General features: G+C 37.6%; 1 long non-coding RNA gene and 1 pseudogene across 2 annotated transcripts in view; one reads left to right on the top strand and one right to left on the bottom strand.

The window, feature by feature from the left end:
- Positions 1-21,985, top strand: part of LOC105420057 (putative leucine-rich repeat receptor-like protein kinase At2g19210) — a 35,455-nt pseudogene extending 13,470 nt beyond the window's left edge. The window contains exons 4-15 of the transcript XR_016055759.1: positions 1,102-1,660; positions 2,148-2,641; positions 3,207-3,336; positions 4,891-4,962; positions 15,304-15,375; positions 15,462-15,542; positions 15,635-15,822; positions 20,068-20,294; positions 20,378-20,503; positions 20,687-20,752; positions 20,831-21,020; positions 21,277-21,985. The product of XR_016055759.1 is annotated as a putative leucine-rich repeat receptor-like protein kinase At2g19210 (transcript). The remainder of the gene's footprint in view (positions 1-1,101; positions 1,661-2,147; positions 2,642-3,206; positions 3,337-4,890; positions 4,963-15,303; positions 15,376-15,461; positions 15,543-15,634; positions 15,823-20,067; positions 20,295-20,377; positions 20,504-20,686; positions 20,753-20,830; positions 21,021-21,276) is intronic.
- LOC148781905 (uncharacterized) lies at positions 1,201-1,983 on the bottom strand. Its single transcript, XR_016055771.1, has 2 exons — positions 1,796-1,983; positions 1,201-1,628 (listed from the first exon to the last, which is right to left on the bottom strand). It is a non-coding gene; the product is annotated as an uncharacterized LOC148781905 (long non-coding RNA).
- Positions 21,986-22,049: the final 64 nt, after the last annotated feature.

Here is a 22,049-nt window from a genome sequence, read left to right as displayed (position 1 = left end):
GAGTGATACCTCAAAAAGGTTTCTTTGCTTTTCAGTGCAAACTCTTATCGTATTTCCCATTAGATTTGTGAATTACCAATACGAGACTTAGCAAATAGAAGTAAGAAGAAGAATGGGGAGTAAATTTATTGGAAAATTACATAAATCCCCTTGCCTTGAATTTTCTGCACATGTACCCCTCGATATTTTTATATTCACACTATAAACATTGTTTACTTTTTTTTTGTTTTGCATTGACATCCAGTTGAAATTTTTGGGACATTTTGTATAAAAAAAGTGCTCCCAAGTAAAAAATAAATAAATATTTTAAGGCCCGTTCGACCTTGGGGAAATTTCTTGGGGCTGAGTTTAGGCCAGCCCTCCAAGGATTGAACCGGCCTTAAATTTTATTTTTATCTTTTGGTTAAGAAGGGTATCAATGCCCAAAAAAAAAAAAAAAGAAGTTTATAGAGTTAATAAAAAAGTATTAGGTGACCTATGTGTACATAATTCGATAAGGGGCTTTTCCTTTATGAGTAAGCTTTCTATAATTCCTTACTATATCAAACTTATATATTTCTCTTTATCCAACCGTCCATTTAGAATGGACGGCTGAGATGGCACCAATGACGATATATTTTTTTGACCGCCACGGATTCAATAGGAACAATGCATATAAGATTTAGTAGGAACATGTAAAAAATCTATGAACTATTAACTAATTATTAATTCAAAGTGAAGCACCCTTACGGCATGGCTATTGAACATGGTTCTAATATATTAATATAAATTTATATAATCACACCACTCACACCCTCAACTACTTTTTACTTTTTGCCTTAACTACTATTATTTTTCTAAAACACTTGTTTTAAAAACATTATTCTTTTTTATTGTTTTAAAAAAAAAAAGATTATTCATTGAGGAGTGACATTCTAAACAAAGAAATACCAAATTTCAAAAACAAAAAGGGGTCAAAAAATGGGACATGCCATTAGACAGTCGTATGCGTTTCTAGAAGTGTCGACATGCATGTCCGTGACCACCAATTGTCGGCATATAGTGAGACCACCAGACACGTGTCCGTTTTTTTATAGCATGAGGGGGAATCTTCTTTTGCAGGGTTCATAAGCATAGATTGTGGGAGCTTAGAAGATGATTATGAAGATGACCTTACTGGCATCCACTATACTAACGATACAAAATACGTTGAAGCCGGAATGCGTAAAAATGTGGATCCCAATTTCAACAACACATCTCTTCCAAGGCAGTTTCAGACGGTACGGTCGTTCCCAGAAGGAAAAAGGAACTGTTACAATATATTCCCTGTTTCTAAAGACACTTTGTATTTAATCAGAGCCTGGTTCATGTATGGAAACTATGACCATATAAATACAAATCCACAGTTCTATCTTTACTTGGGTATCAACCCCTGGGCCACAATAAGAGTGAATGACCCTACGCAACAACTTAGTGTAGAGATTTTGAGCACAGCGAGGACGGAATCCATAGCAGTATGCCTAGTGAATATTGGCTCCGGCACGCCTTTCATATCTGCTCTCGAGCTTCGGCCACTGGAAACCAGTATGTACTCATCATATTCCTTTGATAGTGGTTCCACTTACTTGACTACTTTCTATCGGTGGGACCTGGGGGTGCCCAATGAAACGGCAACAATCAGGTAATGAATTATGCTAAAAAAATTAGACAAGAAAAAAGCCATAAGGTACATGCAACAGATTACACAATCACGAAACATACAATCTTGTTTCGCGATTGTATAATTTACTTGAAGCATAATGATAGTATGTCATACCATCCTTTCTCATTGAAAGGAGGAGATGAATTGTAATTTTGCTGAAGCTGACAATGGCAGACTTGAGCGGAAGAAGGATTCATTTCTATTGCGTAGGGTACTCAGTTTATATGTGGCATAACATACTTTCCCTTCAGTTGCAAGTGTTTCATTCAAAATGAAGAGAACCATTTTTTCCATCCAAGATTCTGGCACAATCTAGGTTTGAATTCCATGATCATCTACCTGAAATATAAATTAAATATTAAAAATAAAAAGATAAGAAAAAAAATAAAAAATGGAGAAGAAGAAAAGATACTCATTTTATCGATCAAATGCCCCCAGCTTTAACAAAGATAAACTACACATGCAGGTATGAGAAGGACCTGTACGACCGCTGCTGGCAGACCCTGCATCTAAAAGATCAGTTTCCTATTTATAGTTCTAATTCTGTGTCTCCCAATAACTTCCAACCGCCATCCTCAGTAATGCAAACTGCTGTTCGTCCCTCTGATCTGAATGCGAGCATATATTTCCGTTGGACAGCAGAACAGTTGTACAATGGGGCCTTTTACTTCGCCTTCCATTTCTCAGAGTTAGAAGTACTAAATAAGACAGAGTTGAGAGAATTCAACATATTCATCGATGATGGATATTGGAGCAAGGACGACCCATGGAATGCCAAACCTGTGAATCCAGGGTACTTGACAACGATAAGCATTTACACAACCCGTATTCATACAGTGAGGAATGGCCTTAGCGTATCCATCAACAAGACAAGAAGATCCACCCATCCTCCAATTCTCAATGCGTTCGAGCTGTATAGTGTCTTTTCACTCTCCCTGCTGGCAACTTACCAACAAGATGGTACTCTCTCTGTCTCACACATATCATCCCCGTCGTAGTACCCATTAGTGCTTTGAAACCATTGACTCAGGCTCATGCTGACCAAAGTCAGCTGGATCCTGACGAAAAGAAACCATGGTGAGTTTGAGTCCTGGTCCGGTATTTTTTCACCAAGAGTTTTGACCCCACCTCCAACTATGATGAGTCAGTAGGCGACACCAATTACCAATGTTCGATTGCACTAACCGGCCATGGGCCTGGTCCGGAACCGGTCCAGTAGCCAGCCCCAACAAGGCAGGTCCCACTTTCTTTGCACCATGCAACCTGTTCATTTACATGAAAGCATACAAAGGGATGCCTTAGCTAACTTTGAGGAAGTCCCTTTTTCGGCCTTGTTTTCATGAAAAGGACCTGTTATATCTGCATCCCTTAAATTTAAAAGGAAAAAAAAAATGGTTGCTCCAAACTGGCCCTTGCAATATACTGCATCTTCAAATCATGGTGTATACTCTAGGGCCACATGATTTTTGCATGTTTTTCTTATTGAGAAAAAAATTAGTTGATAAATTTTTTTGTCACCATGTAGTTGATGCTCTAATGGATATCAAGAAAGAATATGCATTGAAGGGTTGGTTAGGAGACCCCTGCCTTCCTAAAGGATACAGTTGGGATGTGTTAATTTGCAGCAATGCACCATTTCCAAGAATCATTTCTTTGTAAGTGTACATTCTTTGACCTCAGTGATACAGGAAAAAATTATTCTTATTTTTTATTTTTGTTCAATTTCAAAGGTGGATATTTTAATTTTAGTTTTAAAATTTATTTGTAGGGATTTTAAATCTTTCGGGGATTCTCATATTTCTTTTATATTTTTATATAATATTCGTTGGTTACTAGTCATGGGGTACTATTCATAGGATCCTATTCACCGGTTACTATTCACAAGGATAAAATTGTTATTACAAACTATGTGTTTAAATTATGATTTTTTTGGATCATTTTAATTATTGTATGGACATTTTAAGCTATTTTAATTACTGTATAGACATTTAATGTCTTTGAACATTAGATTATAATATATAAGAGGGGATTATTCTACGGGATTTACAGAAATTGAAAGAGAAATAAAAATTTGGACATCCGGAACCCTAGCTTGGCGTGAGGAGAAAAGCCACGTTTCTCCTGTGTTTGGCATGAAAATCTTGTTTTTGATGTTCTTCAAATTTCCTTACATCACTCAGTATTTAGTATAAGTAATCTCTCTCTCTCTATATTTAGTATAAGTAACCTCTCTCTCTCTCTCTCTCTCTCTCTCTCTCTCTCTCTCTCTCTCTCTCTCTCTCTCTCTCTCCGTGTGTGTGTGCGCATATTAAGTGCCTACAACTCTAAAAATTAGGCCAAGGGATAAACAACTAATTAGGGGGAATTTTTTGTTTTGATCATACTACTGCTCCCTTGAGAGCATAGTTTACTTCTACTCTCTAGATCCGATGACCTATTTGGGAGGAGTTTTTCAATCTGAAATTTTGGTAACTTCCTTAGAATCACTACATGATTATTTTCAAAAAAAAAAAAAAAAAAAAATTGATTTTTCTATCACTTACTTAGATGTCACCCTCTAAAAGTAAGCCAGTTTCTATTCAATCTTGAAACATTACTCTTTTCTTGTGCTTAGAGGGTGCAATTAGGATTTTTTTTTCAGTTTAGATTAATCTATGTTTTAAAGAGGTTATATCCCCAAACATTAGGGTCCTAAAATTAATCCTAGGTGGGGTTTTACATGACGGAATAAATGGAAGTCTACTCCCGAGGGAGTAGAACATTTTTTGGATTTTTTTTTTCACCAAAAAGTTTCAAATCATCTTTATTTAGATGTAAGATCTATCCAAAAAAAAAAGAAAAAAACTTGGAAGAGATTAACAAAATTGACAATCCAGTGAAAAGAAAGGAACATGCCATAAGAGTGGCTCATTGGTCGATCTGAATGGGTAGATGGTCACATCGATCATATGGTTAGCATGATTCCTGTATTACTCTGTCCCCTCCATGTGCTTATATGTGTGGGCATGCTCTCTAGATTTGAATATGAAATTTGACTCAATTCTGTCTATAAAGTAAGGTCCATATCATCTGAGTTTGTAAATTTATATTTTTTAGTATAAATAGATAAGTTTCCATGGATTCTAATCCAAAATCCCAAATTTGGATATAGGCCCCTCAAACAAAGCCAAAACACCAACCAGGGTCTTAACCATTTAATCATTTTGCAGGAACCTTCAAGGCTATGAATTGATGGGGGAAATATTAAGAGCTCTAGGAAACCTCCAAGAAATCCAAATACTGTGAGTAGCACTCTGACATAATAAAATCTCCTGAATCAAATAAGTAAATTGTTTGAATTCATCTTTATGATCAAAGAACTGAATTGTTTCAAGCCATCTCCTTACAAAAGGAACTACAAAATTTATTTTAAGGAAGCACTACAATTGACTCCTATTAAAATTCATCATTATTAAAACTTTCTATTGCTCACTAAATTATATATAGTATGTTTTATAATTAACTAAATTTAGACATTTCAAGCTATCATCATACTACACAATAGCATGCCTTTATTCCCCGTCACTTGGGGCTTTCTAGAGGGGCAATAACCAATTTGCCCCTCTTTCGATTAGAAAAGGCCAAATGGGAAATGATTGCCATTTTTCAGGCGAGGTGAGGTCCGTCTTTTCAAAGGCGAGTGTCCTACAGATTTGCTGAGAAAGGGGAGTTTCATGGGTGGCTCCTCCAAATCTCTCTCTTCCTCTCTTTCTCTCTCTCTTTCTCTCACACACATATATATATATATAAACGTGCATTCTAGGGAGAGAGAGGGGCATCCAACACATAGAGGCAGGGCCGGTAGAGAAAAAGAAGTGTCTCCTATGGAGAAAAGCAGTGTGCTAGTACCTCCTACTTAGAGATATTCGGGGCAGTAACCCTTTATGAGAGAGTAAGCTTCTCATTCTTATCGCATCTCTAACAACTTGTGCTCAATAGCTTAGCAATAGGAAGGAGATGGTGATTTTGATCAAGGTGGAGGTTGTTGGAGGCAGTGATAGACAAAACCACCGCTTCCAAGAACTACCTTATTGAAAGGGATTTGGTTTGATTATTTTTAATAAGCTAGATCCCATCACATTGGGAACCTAGAGATGGCGTGTATCCTCTCTAGTTTCAACGTGCATCCCTTCAGATTGTTTCCATACAAATAAGAGATGAGAGAAGAAATGTGTGCTCTAGTTGAGATCACCAAGTGGGAAAGGGGGGTTTCCAATAGAGAGGTAGGGGTTACTTGCATAAAGGTGGGGCATTCAAAAAAGAGACAAGCGCAGCTTCAGATGGATAGAAACAATGTGATGGTGACTCTAGTTGCGAGACATACTGCTTTCTTGTAGAGAAGAATTTCCCAATGAGGTTTTGGACCGTATCTCCTTTTAAAAAAAGTTAATTTCTCATTGCCCATGCCTCGATGTCTAGTACTCAAAGGTAGCTGTTTAGCAGTACGAAAGAGATGAGTAATCGGTGGTGTGGCTGCTTGGGAGAGTTGTTTAAAATGGATGTTGGACAGGGAAGGAGTAGAAAGTTACTTTTATGCCCCAAGATTAGTGATGTAACTCTCACAATCTTATTTTTCATGCCTTCAGACGCAGTCGCTATGAGCTGAACTAAGTGTCTTGTGTCTTCTTAAGGTTTTTGGGCTTTCTACTTTATTTTTCTGACACTAATTATGATTGGTATTCACTATTTTTGTTCCTAGCTAGTCAAGTATAAATTCATGATCAAATCTCAATATTTGAGGTTCCTAAAGAAGTAGCAATGTGAAACTCAAGGCAATGAAAATAACTTTGAATTCCACTTACAAGTGCCACAATACACTGTTTTAAATGACAATTAAAACCCTAAATGCAACCTAGGACCTTTGCTTTTTTGCCAAATTGAATAGACACAATCTAGGAATGAATACCAAATTTCCATTAACAAATTTGGTACAAATAATGTTCCTGAGAATTCAAGAAAATATGCAAATATGAATGAAAAATAAAAGCTAACCGCTGGGAAGACTTGATCGAATATGCCTAGGGTCACCCCCATAGAATTTAGTACACCACACACCCAATTTTCTTACTGATGGCGCACTCTAATCCTATCGGTCTTGCTGAATTTAGTGAGCTAGGAATCTTCCTTGGGTAATAACTCTCAAACTAGGTTTTAGAGAGCATAAAATACATTTAGGGTTTAATGGCACCCCTTTTAAAACAATTAAGGCATATGCCACAAGACACCACCCTTTTCTAGGACTGGACATGCGTACCGCCCCCTTGTTCTTATGGGTGGCTTGCCACCTAGAGACAGAGCAGAGAGAGAGCAAGAGAGATGAGATGAAAGAGGAGAGTGGGATCTGGGGGAGAGAGAAATCAAGAGAGATAGAGGCTTGGGAATTGTGTAGAGAATGAAGGGGATCCCCTCCTTACATAGGCCTCAACCCCCCCCCCCCCCCCCCCCCCTTCGGTATTACTTCTCCAATTATGACTCGTCAGAACCACTAGGATTTTAGGAAATCTGTGATGCGAGAGAGAATTAAGTTTGACTCATGCATCTCATAAATCAGCTATCATGATTTAAGGAGGAATATTACGAACCTTATCCCTAAGAATTAAATTTGACTCATCCATCACATAAATCAACTATCATTATTTAGGGAGGAATATTAATAACCTTATCCCTTGAATATGTGACCCATATCCACTTCTAGTCAGTCTAGATAAGAACAATCCATAACCTTCTAGAACCTCCTTTTATCTCTTTTCAAATTGTACGAAGTCTAACAATAAAATATTTTGGTCAAACAAGTTATCAAAAACCACCTCCCACAAAATAAGGACACAATAACCTTTCAGAAGTTATTTCATTTAACTACCCAATATTTTTAAACAAAAAATAATATGAAAAAAATACAGAGGGGGGCGTGCCACCTCATGTGTGAGGTGTGGCACCATGCCCCACCCATGGGTTGTTGTACACATGTGGGGCTAGATCCAAGGGCCCCCCATGTTCCCCTCCACATAATTAAAATTTTAGAAACACCCTTTTCAGTATTTAACTGCTGGAATTAATTTCAAAACTTGCGAAAAACTTCTAAAGTTCACGAACATATTTTTAACATTGAAAATAAAATACCTAGAACTGGGTTGGTACTAGTGGGTCAAGATAAGTGACTATCAGGGCATTCCACTTGACCCAAGAACTATGATCCAAGACTGCCTTCTCAAACCAACCCAACGAGACCCATGACCCACAGTCTCATATAGGGGTTCATGATTGGCTCATCAAAGCTGCCCAACAAACAGTAGAACCATAGTTCAGAAATATGGATTACATGTTCCCCCCTTAAGAGCAAATCAAGCATATATTACTATAGTGCAAAAAGGACTCTTCATGAACATGTATATGTATCCCCTTTTTAGGGTTGCTTCGAGGTAGAGTGGCTGACATGTGTACATATCGTGCGGAAGTTTATTGAGGATTTAGCCCTCGCTCTCACAAACCTACATCTACACAATGGAGACCACACAGCTCTCCTGGCCTACAATCCATCCTTGGGTATCTCTCCAACCTCAACAAGGGATGTCCCTCTGTAAACCCTTTTCGGTAGTGCCCCATGCACAAAGGGCTAGGGTTTTAGATATGACCATGGGCATACACCACCAAACCCTTGGTCACTCAACCAATACACACTCTCACAAAAGTGTACAATCCACTTTTTACAAGCTTTCGCAGTCTAAAGGCCACAAAACCCCAACATCTCCGACTTAGCCTTTAAACGCTATGCAATCACTCCCTCTGAATCTCTTTCAAGCCCATCCCATGTACATGCTTGGCAAATACATTTGCCACCAATCCTTTTGTCAAACGATCTTTAACGAAGCCTCTGTCAGGGGATAAACAACCTCGATCTCTCCTGCTAGGATCTCGTAGTGAATGTCGTAGTAGTCTGCCTTAATATGCCTTGATTTCTTAAGAAATTATGGATCTTTGGCCACACAAACCGCCGCCTGGTTGTCACTGATGATTCTTACACATGGGCGCTTTATTAGATCAAATCTAAGGTGATTCTTACAAATGGGCGCTTTATTAGATCACTTCTTCAACCAAACTGCTTCTTTTTCTACTATACAACAAGCTACATACTTTGATTCCATAGTCAAGAGTGCAACAACATCTTGTTTCTTAGATTACTAGCAAACAGCTCCATTGGCATGTATGAAGATACACCCCAGATGTGGACTTCATCTCATCTAGATCGCCCTGATAGTCTTTGTCTGAATATATGAAGAATCATTCCCTTTGAATTTCACAGAACCTTTTAAATTACCTTCTAGTGGTCCATGCCCAAAATACTCTGGAACCTGCTAATCACACTCATTACAACTGATAAGTCTGGTCTTGTCCCTAAGATAGCTTACATTAATGACCCAACTACACTTCTGTACAGAATTCTTTGCATGTCCTCTTTTTCTTATGAACTTATGGGACACAAGTATAGATTTAACTTGGTCTTGCCATCAATGGGGGGTTAATATGGGCCGACAATTATTCATTTCAAATATTTCCAGTATTTTCTGATAGTGGTCTCTTGAGATAACTAAATGTTCTCTCTCTCCTATTTCTAGGGATCTTGATTCCCAAAATATATGATGCCTCTCGAATATCTTTCATATCGAAATCTTATGAGAATAAAGGTTTTGTTTCCAATACGATACTCATCGAATTACTGGCAAATAACATGCCATCCACATACAAGTAGATAAATACAACATCACTTCTACTGACCTTGACATAATTCTCCTGGTTAGGCACAAAGCCAACTTTCAATAAGGTCTTTTAAAAATTAACATATCAATTCCTTGATGCTTCTTTAAGGCCGTAAAGGGATTTCTCAAGTTTACATATTAGGCTTTCTTTTCCCTTTTCTATTAAGCCCTCTAGTTGTTTCATGTAAATTTCTTTTTCTAGCTCCCCATTTTGAAATGCAGCCTTAACATCCATTTGGTGGAGTTCGAAGTCGCAATGGACTGCTAAAGGATCCTACTGGAGGGGAACTTAGCTACAGGGGAGAAGGTCTCATCATAATTTATTCCTTCTTTCAAGGTAAACCCCTTAGCTACTGATCTACCTTAGTATTTTTCTAATTTCCCTTCCGAATTCAATTCCTTTTAATAGATCCACTTAATTCAATTCCTTTTAATAGATCCACGTACATCCGATGGATTTTCTATCAAGAGGTAAGTTCACTACTAAAACATGATTTTGTTTGATTGAGTTTAATTCCATCACTTCTTCCCACTGTGCCTTTTCATGATAGTTTATGGCTTCTTGATAAGAACAAGGTTCATGTAGGGATTCTTTTTCAATCCTTTCCTAATATTGTCCTAGCTAGGTGGAGAATTCAGGTTTTCTCCTAATTTCACTACTTCTCTTAGGACGAGGTTGTTCAAGATCCTAGGACTGACTCGTGCCATTTACTATCACTTAAAAATCAGCTTGTTTACAAGTGTCATAACTCTCAAGGAACTCTTCAAGGAAATGGCCATCCTTACTTTCTAGGACAGCCCCTGTGTCATGATTGTAAAACTAGTACCCCTTACAATGTGATAGGTAAAACTAGTATCCTATGAAGATGGACTTAACAATTTTGAGTTCTAATTTTGTCCTATTTTGATGGGGTATTATGACATGGGCAAAGCATCCACACACTCTCAAGTGGTCAAGGGACGGAGCAAAACCAATGAAAATCTCATGAGGAGTTAGTGGGAAAGCCTTTGTGGGAATCCGGTTAAGAATGTAACCCGCGGTCAAAACTATTCTCCCGATATATCTAGGGACAGAGTAGCATGTTCCATCATGCTCCTCACCATTTCCACCAAGGTCCTATTCTATCTCTCGACTACCCCATTTTCCTAAGTAGAGTAAATCATAGTATATTAGTATATAACACTACGCTCAAAACAAAATTCTTTAAATAATTACAAGGAACACTATCCACCCTTATCGTATCTAAGCACTTTAATTTTCTAGCTTGTTTGGGTCTTTACCCTGCCTTTGTATTCTTTGAGACAGTCAAGGGCTTCTGACTTTTCCCATAACATGAACACATGGCCTAAACGGGAGTGGTCATCAATGAAAGTAATAAAGTACATCTTTTTACCATGGACAACTTCAAAATTCCAGTAGCTCTCTAAGCTTTCAAAATGATTTCTTTACATCTTTCCTTTAGCAGAAAATTCACAAACTCTAATTAAGTCTCCATTTAGATTTTTTAATAATCTTTATTTCTTTAATATCTCCATTCCCTTATGATTTATGTGCCCCAATCTCATATCCCATAATATGCATCGTCATCATTATAACACAAGACATAAGAAATGGAATTCTTTATTGGAATTGAAAAGAAACCGTCTACCAGAAGACCATTCATAACCATTTCATCCCCAAATTTCAACTCTGCCTTATTGCCAGTAAAAATGTTCGAGTATCCAACTGTACCCAATCTCACGACCAAAACCAAACCTTTCCTCATACCAAGAGTATAAAGTGTTTGCTTTAGGACCATGCTCTTTCAAGTTTTCAATTTAAAGACAATCTCCAATACCCAAAATCTCAGTTTTCTGGTTCCCACCCATAAAGATATGCTCATCCCCTTGAGCAACAGGCTTAAAAGTTTCTGAAGTGGACCTGAGTCAAAACACCATGACCCTTCTTCCTTAGGGTCACTAGCAAAGTCTCATGGACTACACAAGCATGCTCCCTATCGCCCTTGGGATTTGCATATTTGGTTGCTTTGCAGTATTTCGCTATGTGCTCCAATTTTTTGCATTATAGCACTGGCTATTCTTTAAGTCCCTCTTTTTCTTAGGCACGTTATCCCCCTTTTGATTCTCATTATTCTTATTCTTATTCTTGCCCTTGCCCTTCTTTTTCTTGAACGAACTAGAGTTGGGTTTTAGATTTACCAAAAGTACACGGATTCATTCACAGCAAGAGTATCACTAGTCATCCTCGTTTATTCTTTAGCTTTGAGCTTGGTGATTTTATCATCCAGCTTTAGTGTGCTTTCTTGTGCAGTAGGTGTGGCAATGGGCCGAGTGGCCCCAAGGCAAGGTTCTGCCGATCCTGGCCCTTATTTTTAATCTTTCTTCTTTAATTTTATTTAATTTTACTTGTCTAGGCCAGGCCCGGCCATGATAGGGCCATGGCTAGACCTAGGCCAGCTCTCAGGGGAGCAAGTTAGGGCTAGGGCCAACCCTATTGTGCAGTGAGGGCTGAAATAAAGGCTTCACATGAGCTTGGCATAGAATTCAGCAAGCGGCACACTTGCATAATTTCATCTGGCTTTATATGTGCAACCTCAAGTTCACGTACTAGAATCTAAGCTGCTGGATGTGTTTGGCTAATTTTCCTCCATTCATTTTTAGATCCGGATACTGCTTCATAGCAAGTGTCTTTCTTGTGCGGAAAGGAGTTATAATCAGCCTCGAGTTTCTCAGGAACTTCTTTTACAGCCTGCAAGAGCTCGAGGGCATGCAAATCATTCATGGCCATGAGGTGAGATCCTTTGCGAGGGTGTTTTTGGCCTCCAATGAGCATAAGAATCCAGTATAGATTGTCTTTCATAAACATTCCCTCTTGGTATAGGTGGGGGGTTTTTAGTAAGCATTTGGCTAAGTCCCTCCTCGAAGAGGACATAGCCAATTTTTCTCTACCCACTAACATAGTTCCTCCTTTCAAATATTTTAGACATAGTAAGATTAGCCATAAAATTTTTGCCTGCCATATTTCTTGACTTAAAAATAAAAGAAAAACTTCCAAACTATGCTAAATATGAAATCTCTGATACCAATAAAAGAAGTGGCTATGTGGAATTCAAGGCAATGAAAATAAATCTGAATTTCACTTACAAGTGTAATAATACATTGCTATAAACGAAAATTAAAACGCTAAATACAACTTAGGACCTTTTCTCCTACTGACAAATTGAATAGACACAAGCTAGAAATGAATACGAAGCTTTCGCTAACAAATTAAATACAAATAATATTCCTAAAAATTGAACATAATATGCAAATATGACTGAAAAACAAAAGCTAATAACTGGGAAGATATACTCAAATGTTCCTAGGGTCAATCCCATATGACTCAGTACACCTCACTCCTGGTTTTCTGACTGATGACGTACTCTAATCGTATTGGTCTTGCTGAATTTTCTGAATTCAGAAGCTTCTTTAAGCAATATCTCTCAAACAAGGGTTATGGAGAGCATAAAACACAATTAAGGTTTATTGGAACAACTTTTAGAACAATTATGGCATGACATAAGGCACCTCCCTTTTTTAGAATTGGGCGTGGCCCTCTCTTTTCAAAACCCTAACTAGCGTTCGGCGTGCCACCCCACACTTTTTTGACAGGTGGTGTGCCGCCTAACGAGAGAGAGAGAGAGAGAGAGAGAGAGAGAGAGAAAGAGAGATGAGAAGAGTGAGAGTGGGGTGTGACGGAGAGAAATCAAGAGAGAAAGAGAGGCTTGGAAATTGTGTATAGAATGAAGGGGGTCCCCCTCCTTATAGAGGCCTCAATCTCGTTTTAGGTAATGCCTATCTAATTATGACTCATCATGACCAATAGGATTTTAGAAAATCTATGAGATGAGAGATGATTAAATCCAACTCATCCATCCCATTAGAAGAATTGGCAATGTAGAATTTCAGGCTCTAAATTCAAATAAAAAAAATCATTTTTTTATTAATTGATGGAAATTCTGCTTACAGGTGTCACAAATGGTATAGAATAGATCTTTCTATGGTCTGGGATCTTAATAACGTACTGCCAAAATGAAATTTATTTAAACTGAATACAAACTTAGCAATTCTATGAAATAAATAAAACAAGAACAACGGTAAAAAAATATTAAATAAATATGGGAAGACTAATTGACATTTGCCAAGGGTTGGCCCCCTTAAGGCATAGCACATCCCACATCCAATCACCTGACCAATGATGCACTTTGATCCTGAAACCTATTGAATCCACTAATATGAAATGAGAAGCACTTCAAGGACTCCCTTTCTTAAACTTATATGGCAAGAGAGTCAAGGTTATAATTAGGGTTTCACAAAAAACCCCGTTTTTAACCTTGCGACATATGCCATGATTAGCACCTCACCTAAAACTAAAGCTAAGGGCAAGTGTGCCCCCTCTTGTTCTCTCTTCTTTATGCTGGTGTACCTCCCTAGGCAATTAGGGAGCATGGCGTGCCCCTTTTAAGAGAGAGAGAGAGAGAGAGAGAGAGAGATAGAGAGAGCATGAGAGACAGAGAATGACATGGAGAGGAAAGAGAGAGGGGAGAGATTTGATGCGTTGAATGACAGGGAGATCCCCCTTATTTATCCTCTAGGGCTTAGGGAGTTCCAGTGAGATTAGGAGTTCAACATTATCTAGGATTTTTAGGAGATATGTGAGGTGAAAGAAGATTTAATCCAGGCCATTCATCTCCAAGATCAGCCATCATGATCGCGAGTGAATCTTTAAGAACTTTATCTCTTGAGATTTGACCTATACCCACTTCTAAATAATCTAGGTTTTGTCTCATCGTAATCTTTATCTTCTAGAAACATTCTATAGAATCTAGAGTAATTAGATTATTCTAGATTTCCTATTATCACATATGGATAATTAAAAAATAAAATAATGATCAAAATCTAGATTCCCTTAAATCTTTCACAAAAATTATTTCGAAATATTTTCAACTAACTAAATCTTTTTATAGAATATTATACCACAAATAAATCCCATCTAAACAGGAAATATTTGGGAATCCCACCAAGAGGGGCGTGTGGCCCACGTGGGCTCCACATGAAACCTAGTGGGCCGCACACGTGAGGGGCCCCGTGGTCCAACCACATAAAACTATGAGTACTTAGTGAACAAATTGTTGATCATATGTGTGGACGCCCAAGTTTGAAGTTTGTGTTTTTTTGTAGGGAAGTTAACTAACCTTAAATAACAAGTGAGTTACATCAATACCGTGAGGTCCATAGAGTATGGACCTCAGTAAAAATGTGGTCCCTGAGAGGAGGACCACAAAGAAACCTGCCCTACGAAAATAAGAAGAAGGATTAGTAGGAGAGGGAAGTGAGTAGGGCTTATGGAAATTCCCAATTACAATGGCGGACTAAAAAGGATTGCATGGTAGGGGCTTATAATTTTGCCCATTTACACACTACTTCCATTTAGTTGTGTTGCCGAGCTGCTTCTTTAGCGAGTGCGTCTGCCATTGCTTCTTTAGCTGCTCAAGTTTGAAGTTCGTTAAAAGCATTGTAAACATATTTTTAATTATTTGGTTGGCGATCAGTCTTAGTTGCATTCTACCTGGAGGGATATTCTTGTCCTTTCTAGACTCGAATGTAGGGTGATTTACCCTTCGTATTTTATTAAGGAGAATCAATTATTCTTTCAGTTCTTTCATTTCAGACACTTAAAAGTAAATTTACAACATAACTACACTAGAATAAGTACAACATACAAAGAAATTAAATTCCTTTACCTAGATATTTAGATTTTTTATTTATTCATGGTTTCTGCTTGTTCAGGAATTTAGCAAACAATAGCCTTAACGGTGCAATACCTGAATTTTTAGCTGATCTACCTAACCTGGTATCACTGTAAGTACGAATACCATATCTCTAGCTAGATTATCAAATGTAACAACAAATAAGAGTTTTTTAAGCCCATCGAGTTCTATTTGCAGCGATTTAAGGGACAACAACTTAAGTGGGCCAGTTCCAAGGGCTTTACTAGATAAGAATAACAGCGGGTCCCTTTTTTTGAGGTTAGCTATGAATCCAACAAATTTTTCCTTTCCCTCATCAAGATGTTTATGGTATTAGCCAACTGATTGATTTGCAAACTTTATATATGTAGTATAGAAGGCAATCCAAGGCTATGTTTATCCAATTCATGTGTTCAGAGTGGAGATAGCAAATTGAGCGTACACAAAAGACATCAAAAGGTTTCTTTGGTTGTAATAATAGCATCATCTCTTGGAGGAGTATTGGTCATAGTTTCTTTATTGGTTATGGTGCTGCTATTGAAGAGAAGGAAACTTCGAGGTAAGCTCATATTTATTGACCCACTTAGTTCTGACCATCTAATTTGAACTTATGGATTTGCAAAGAAGGCATTGACAGACTACTAGTACTAGGACTGCCCTTTCTTACCTATTCTCTTAATGTGACCTCCTTTATTCCTAGGGAGTCACTGCAGATGCTTTTTCTCTCTTATGACCTAAGTTTCTCAAAAGCAGCCTATGTTTTCCAAGAAATGAAAAAATCACTTGTGATTGAATTTGTTCTAACAAATGGCTTTTATCTTGGATATTGTTTATGGTGTCGCATTATGTTTCCTTATCAAACTCTGTACTGTTTGATGAATTCGAACCATTCTCACTTTTTCTTTGTTTATAGTTTTTCTGAGATAACTTAAATTCTTACCTACATACCTATTATATTTCAAACACACCATAGGGATAGTCCACAACTTCCATTTGTATGTTAAACAAGAACCCATTGCCTTCACAGAGGCATACCAAACACCATCCCAAATGACTAAAAAGCTGGAAGATTTTTGACAAAAAGCAATCTTACCTGAAGCTAGTCAAATATTTCCTCAAGCTTTTGGCCGATCAATCTTGTTAGATTCAGAGATGGTTTGCAAAAGTTTCATTAATTAAAATAAAGGATTAATCTTCCACGTGAACACACACACACAAAAAGGTTGAAAATAAGAATCAGCTCAGGACTTGACCTAGTCGCAAGATAATTCGACTCATGGTCAGTCAACTTGACCGATTTTCTTTGTTTAACAATATATAATGGAAGATTCAATTGAGTCTCATGATAAAGCACGAGACTTGTTGAGTTGCGGATTCGAGTTGACTTGGCAAAACCGACTCAACAAGTTTTAAGGACTACACATACACAGAGAACTGACAGGGGTACACAAACTACATAATTACCTTTGAATAAATAGCATAAAAATAAATACACCTGAATAATAATGTTCATGACTATTTCTTCTGTTTTGATGACTTACAGCAGTAGGACAAGTATTTGTACCCTTACTAACACCGATTCTTCTGGATTCTTCTACTTCTTTGCAAACCATTAACTACATCAACTTAGACTCGATCTCCTTAATAATGGAATTGCTACTTTATCATGAGATTTAATAGATTTTCTGAACTTTCTAGAGATGGTGGGACGTGCCTACCTTAGAAAGAACAGCACCTTGTTGTATGACCATTTTGGCTCGAGTGACAAGGGTTGAAATTAATCTAAAAGCCTGGTCTACTACATGTTAAGGGAACAGGATATGTTTCTAGAATGGAAGCACCAACATTTGTGTTGTATTTCCTCATAATGCATTGTAGCCTAATGTGAGGTACATAAATAAAACAACATCCGGTTTTCAACTTTACATGGAAAGAATTGACCTTAAAATTGAGGAAAGGAAAAGATGACTTGCATGGTGCCATGTAAAAGAGGCACAAGGAAAATATATAGAGTCTAACAGGTATAATAATGAAACCATAATCAGATTATAGTCGCAACCAACACTTCAATGCTATGGTCAGCATCATAAGTTTGGTACTATGGTCCGCATCATGATCCACACAGTTGCATATTTCGGAACCAAAATTTGGATGCACCAGTGACCACTTGCCAGGGTTTTATTCAGTCCTTTTACTAAAGTGGAATCATTTCCCATATCCCCTAGTTTCCAGAGGATTTGTACATAATGCATACAGTTAATCCATTCAGTGCCTCTGAAATGTGTGACGAATCATCTAAAAGAGCACCTCAACTTATAGCTTTGAAATGTACAAAATGTCTTCATTATGTCAAGAAAGGCCAGTTAAAGAAATTGACAAATTGCAGTTGGAACCACAATATCAAATGTCCATTGGTGTCAAATGCATTAGCTCACATGGTTCTATTTTCATCCCAAAATTTCAGGTCGAATATTGCAGCCTCAAAACCAAGCTAACACTAGTTTTCCTATGTAATCAACTCCATGAAAGTTCAAGCTGATTAATCAAAATTACTTTTTTTCAATCCTAGGTCGTCCACAAAATAGGTACATTACACCCATCGAACTTACAACAAAGTGCATTTGCAATTCCTGATTCCTTTTTTAAGTGCTTGGAATTTTAATTAATATAAATGAAATACTCATTAACAGAAGGCAGAATCGGCATATACAGGGTTGCCTCCTGGTTTAGTGGCTAGAGTGTGATTTGTCAAAGGCTTCGCCAAGAAAATAGAGCACGTCAATACATCAAGTAGCTAGGACCTAATCAATTGGATGTTAACAATATTTAGCTGATCGGCTCAAGCCAAATTCTCTACATTATTAGTTCTTTTCGGGAAATAAATTAATACAATACCTATTTGCAAAATAACAGAGGTACCTTTACTATATTTTTCCTTTCTATCTTCTTCGCTCCCCATATTAAAGGAAAATATCAAGCTTGTGGGACTCCAACTAGACATCAAGTTCAAACTTAAAACCTAGACCCCACATGTTAAGCAGAGGCATTCCACCATTAAGGAACTTGCCCTAGAAATCCAATGAGGCACAGTGTTCAAGTTAGGAATATGGGGCGCTTTTGCATAATAGGCGTTTGAAAATAGTATAAGAGACCATTTTTTACATATCAATTAGCTATGTGGTATCATCATTTGAGCCTTATCCCAACTATTTGGGGTCGGCTACACGAATCTTGTTCTGTCATTCTACTCTATCAAGGGTCACACTCTCAAGAATACCATAAGTCGCAATATCTTTTCTCACTACTTCCATTCATGCCTTTTTAGGCCTTCCCATTGCCCTTCTAGAGCCTTCTAGTTGAACCAACTTGCACCATCTAATAGGTTCTGTATTAAGCTTACATATCACATGCCTAACCCACCTAAACATACTTTCCCTCATCTTATAGCCTATTGAAGCCACACGTAAATTCCCTCAAATGTATTCATACCGAATTTCTATCCTTTCTTGCCATGCCACTCATCAATCTCAACATCTTCATCTCAACTACACTCATCTTGTAGGTATGTTGTTTCTAGACTGCCCAACATTTCGTCCCATAGAGCATAGCTGGTCTTACCATTGTCCGGTAAAACCTCCACTTCAATTTCACTGGCATACAACGATCATATAAAAACTTCGGATGCACCTCTCCACTACACCCACCTAACTTTAATGCTACGCGCGACATCTTCCTCGATTTCTCCATTCTCCTAGATTATTGACCTCAGATATGGAAAATCTCTTTTCGCTATTTCTTGGCCATTAATCATAACTACTTCGTCATTTTTACTCCTATTATTACTCAACTTGCACTCCTTGCATTCTTAGATTGGCTAACTTTAAAATCTTTAGATTCTAGAGCTTCCCTCAGAAGTTCTAACTTTGCTTTGATGTCGCCTCTAGTCTCATCAATCAAAACTATGCCATTCGTGAGCAGCATACACCATAGTACCTCATTTTGTATACGTCTAGTAACTTATATAACCAAGACAAAAGAGATATGAGTTCATTGCTGATCCCTGATGTAGGCCTATTAGTACTGAGAACTTACTTCTCTATCCACTAGTCCTCACACAAGTTAGTGCCCCATCGTACAAACCTCTCACCATGTCAATATACCCTCTGGAAGCTCCTTTCTTGTCCAGCACCCACCAAATTAAGTTTCCAGGTACCCTATTGTAAACTTTCTCTAAATCAATTAGCTATGTGGCATTATAATTTTGAGAAACTAGGTTTTCAAGAGAGAGGTTTAGGCTAACTTTGCTCAACTTGCCATATACAATGTAAATAGCTCCAGCAAATGAGCTAATGTCGTAATGTTTGAGTCTTTTAGAGGCTCTTACATATAGGTTTGGATCCTTGACACAAGCGTACTTACCTATCAGAATAAGAGCATTAAATTAGTCTTTCTGAATGGTTCATTCATGAGGAATGAAAGGAGTGGCATCATGTTCTTTCTAATATGGAAACATCAAAAGGGCATACCTTATTTCCGAAATGACAAATACTTTGGTCTTTTCATAAAACAAAGCATATTCTTTTAGCAAAATGAAGCTTTTGAAAATAACTGACTGCAAATTTGAGAAAGACTTTAGGTCAAATGCATATCATAATCTTTTCAAAATATCAAATAGAATTTTCAGCTTGACAAGGAGTTTTAAAATGAAGTATCTCACGAAACTGTGAGAACTTATCTATATAGCCCTGTCTCAATATGTAGACTGTTCTCAAAACTACATCTTCCTTAGTACTCATCTTATCAGAAGCAGCAACAGTGGGCAAGGGAAAGCTACGATCTTCATCTACAATGAGCGGTTCCCAAGCGTTCACATACTCAGAGATCGTAAGTATAACAAATAACTTCCAGAATGCCATCGGTAGAGGAGGATATGGGACTGTTTTTCATGGATGCCTCAAAGATGGTCGTCAAGTCGCTGTAAAAATACGGTCTGACAGTTCGCGCCAAGGACTCAAGGAGTTCATGGCAGAGGTTAGTATAGAAGAGATGATTGTCTTCAAATGTTTGGATGTTTGTGAAATCTGAAAATTGAGAAACCTTAAATTGTTTCGCAGATTGAATTGTTGATGAGAGTTCACCATAATACCTAACCACCTTCTTAGGATTTTGTGAGGATGGCAACAACATGATTCTCATCTATGAATACATGAGCAACGGAAATCTGCAAGAGACTCTGTCAAGTATGGTTCCTGAACTTTCATAAAGTTTCAATATCAATTAAGATGTTGAAAAATCAACGATGAATTCCAAGCAAAGCCAATTAATGGATGTTTGAAAAATAATGTTTCAGTAAAAAATGGGTGAACAATATTGAGGGGAAATAAAATTTCCGGCAATATAAAATGTTTTTCTGTTCTTTACAGATGGGAATAGCTCAAGAATCATGAACTGGGAGCAACGTCTTAAAATAGCTCTGGGTGCTGCACAAGGTTATGCATAGAAAGGTTGCAAGTTTTTTTAACAATCTATTTTAGTTCCATGAATTTATCACCGGATTTCTATCATAGGATTGGAGTATCTGCATTGCGGATGCAAACCGCCAATAATTCATAGAGATGTGAAGACATCCAACATCCTCTTAAGTGAAAGAATGGAAGCCAAATTGGCAGACTTTGGGCTATCAAAGGCTTGGCCAAACGAGGTAGATACTCACATATCAACTGCAGTTGTTGGAACACCAGGATATGTAGACCCAGAGTATGTCACTGAACACTCATAAACTTCAAATTTCTAAACGTTGCTGATCCATTAATTTACAGCAGCCCTTTTTTTCTTTTTCCTCTCTTTATATTTTGTCCCTTGTGATGTTGAGTTTCTCCATTCTCTCTCATTGTGTAATGTTTTTCTCAAGCCCATTCTCTTACCAACCCACTGAAGACAACTACCTTTCATAACTTTCCCTGCCATTTATTTTCTTTTCTTTTGTGATTGAAAATATCCACTCATCTGATAGGTACTACATTACCAACAAGCTAAATGAGAAGAGTGATGTTTATAGCTTTGGGATAGTTCTTCTAGAGATTTTATCAGGGCAACCATCAATAATCATAGATGGGCAAACTCGGGAAAGAATCCATATTGTACAATGGATAACTCCCAATCTAGTGAAGGGGGACATCCAAAGTGTTGTTGACCCAAGGATGCAGGGGGGATATGATATGAATTCTGTATGGAAAGTTGCAGAGATAGCCATGGCATGCACCCCACAAATTGGTATAAAGAGACCTACAATGAGTGAGGTTGTGAACGAATTGAAGGGATCCCGGGATCTAGAGTTTGCCCGATTAGGCAAGACAAATTCAAGAAGACAATCAAGGTCACAGCCAATGAATTCAAGTGATGCAATTGAATTTGAGGATGACTCACTGTTCTACCCTTCACCAAGGTAGGGACCAAACCAACAGAGATGTGAACCTTACAAACCATTTTTCAAGTTTTACTTGTTCTTACATGTTACTGCATCGCTATACGTTTATGTATGTATGTCTGCCATGAGCTATTTTGAAGTTTTCATAGCCTTCCAATTTTAGCACAACCCCATTTACTCAGGTTCTATCACCATGATTCTATAAAGTTTTTACATGTAATAATATGCAGAAAGATTATGATTATCGTGCGGACCAAGTTCTATATTTGTTGTTAATAATTATTGCTCGTCTAAATTCGTTTCCTCACAATTATCATTACGTCTCTTCCATCGAATAAACACTTTGTGAATGGTTTTTA

Source organism: Amborella trichopoda, chromosome 5, assembly GCF_054954075.1.
Source record: "Amborella trichopoda isolate Santa Cruz 75 chromosome 5, AtrichopodaSantaCruz75HAP2 v2.0, whole genome shotgun sequence".
Classification (NCBI taxonomy): Eukaryota; Viridiplantae; Streptophyta; class Magnoliopsida; order Amborellales; family Amborellaceae; genus Amborella; species Amborella trichopoda.
The sequence above is the reverse complement of the archived record's forward strand: the minus strand, read 5'-3'. Positions and strand labels throughout refer to the sequence as shown.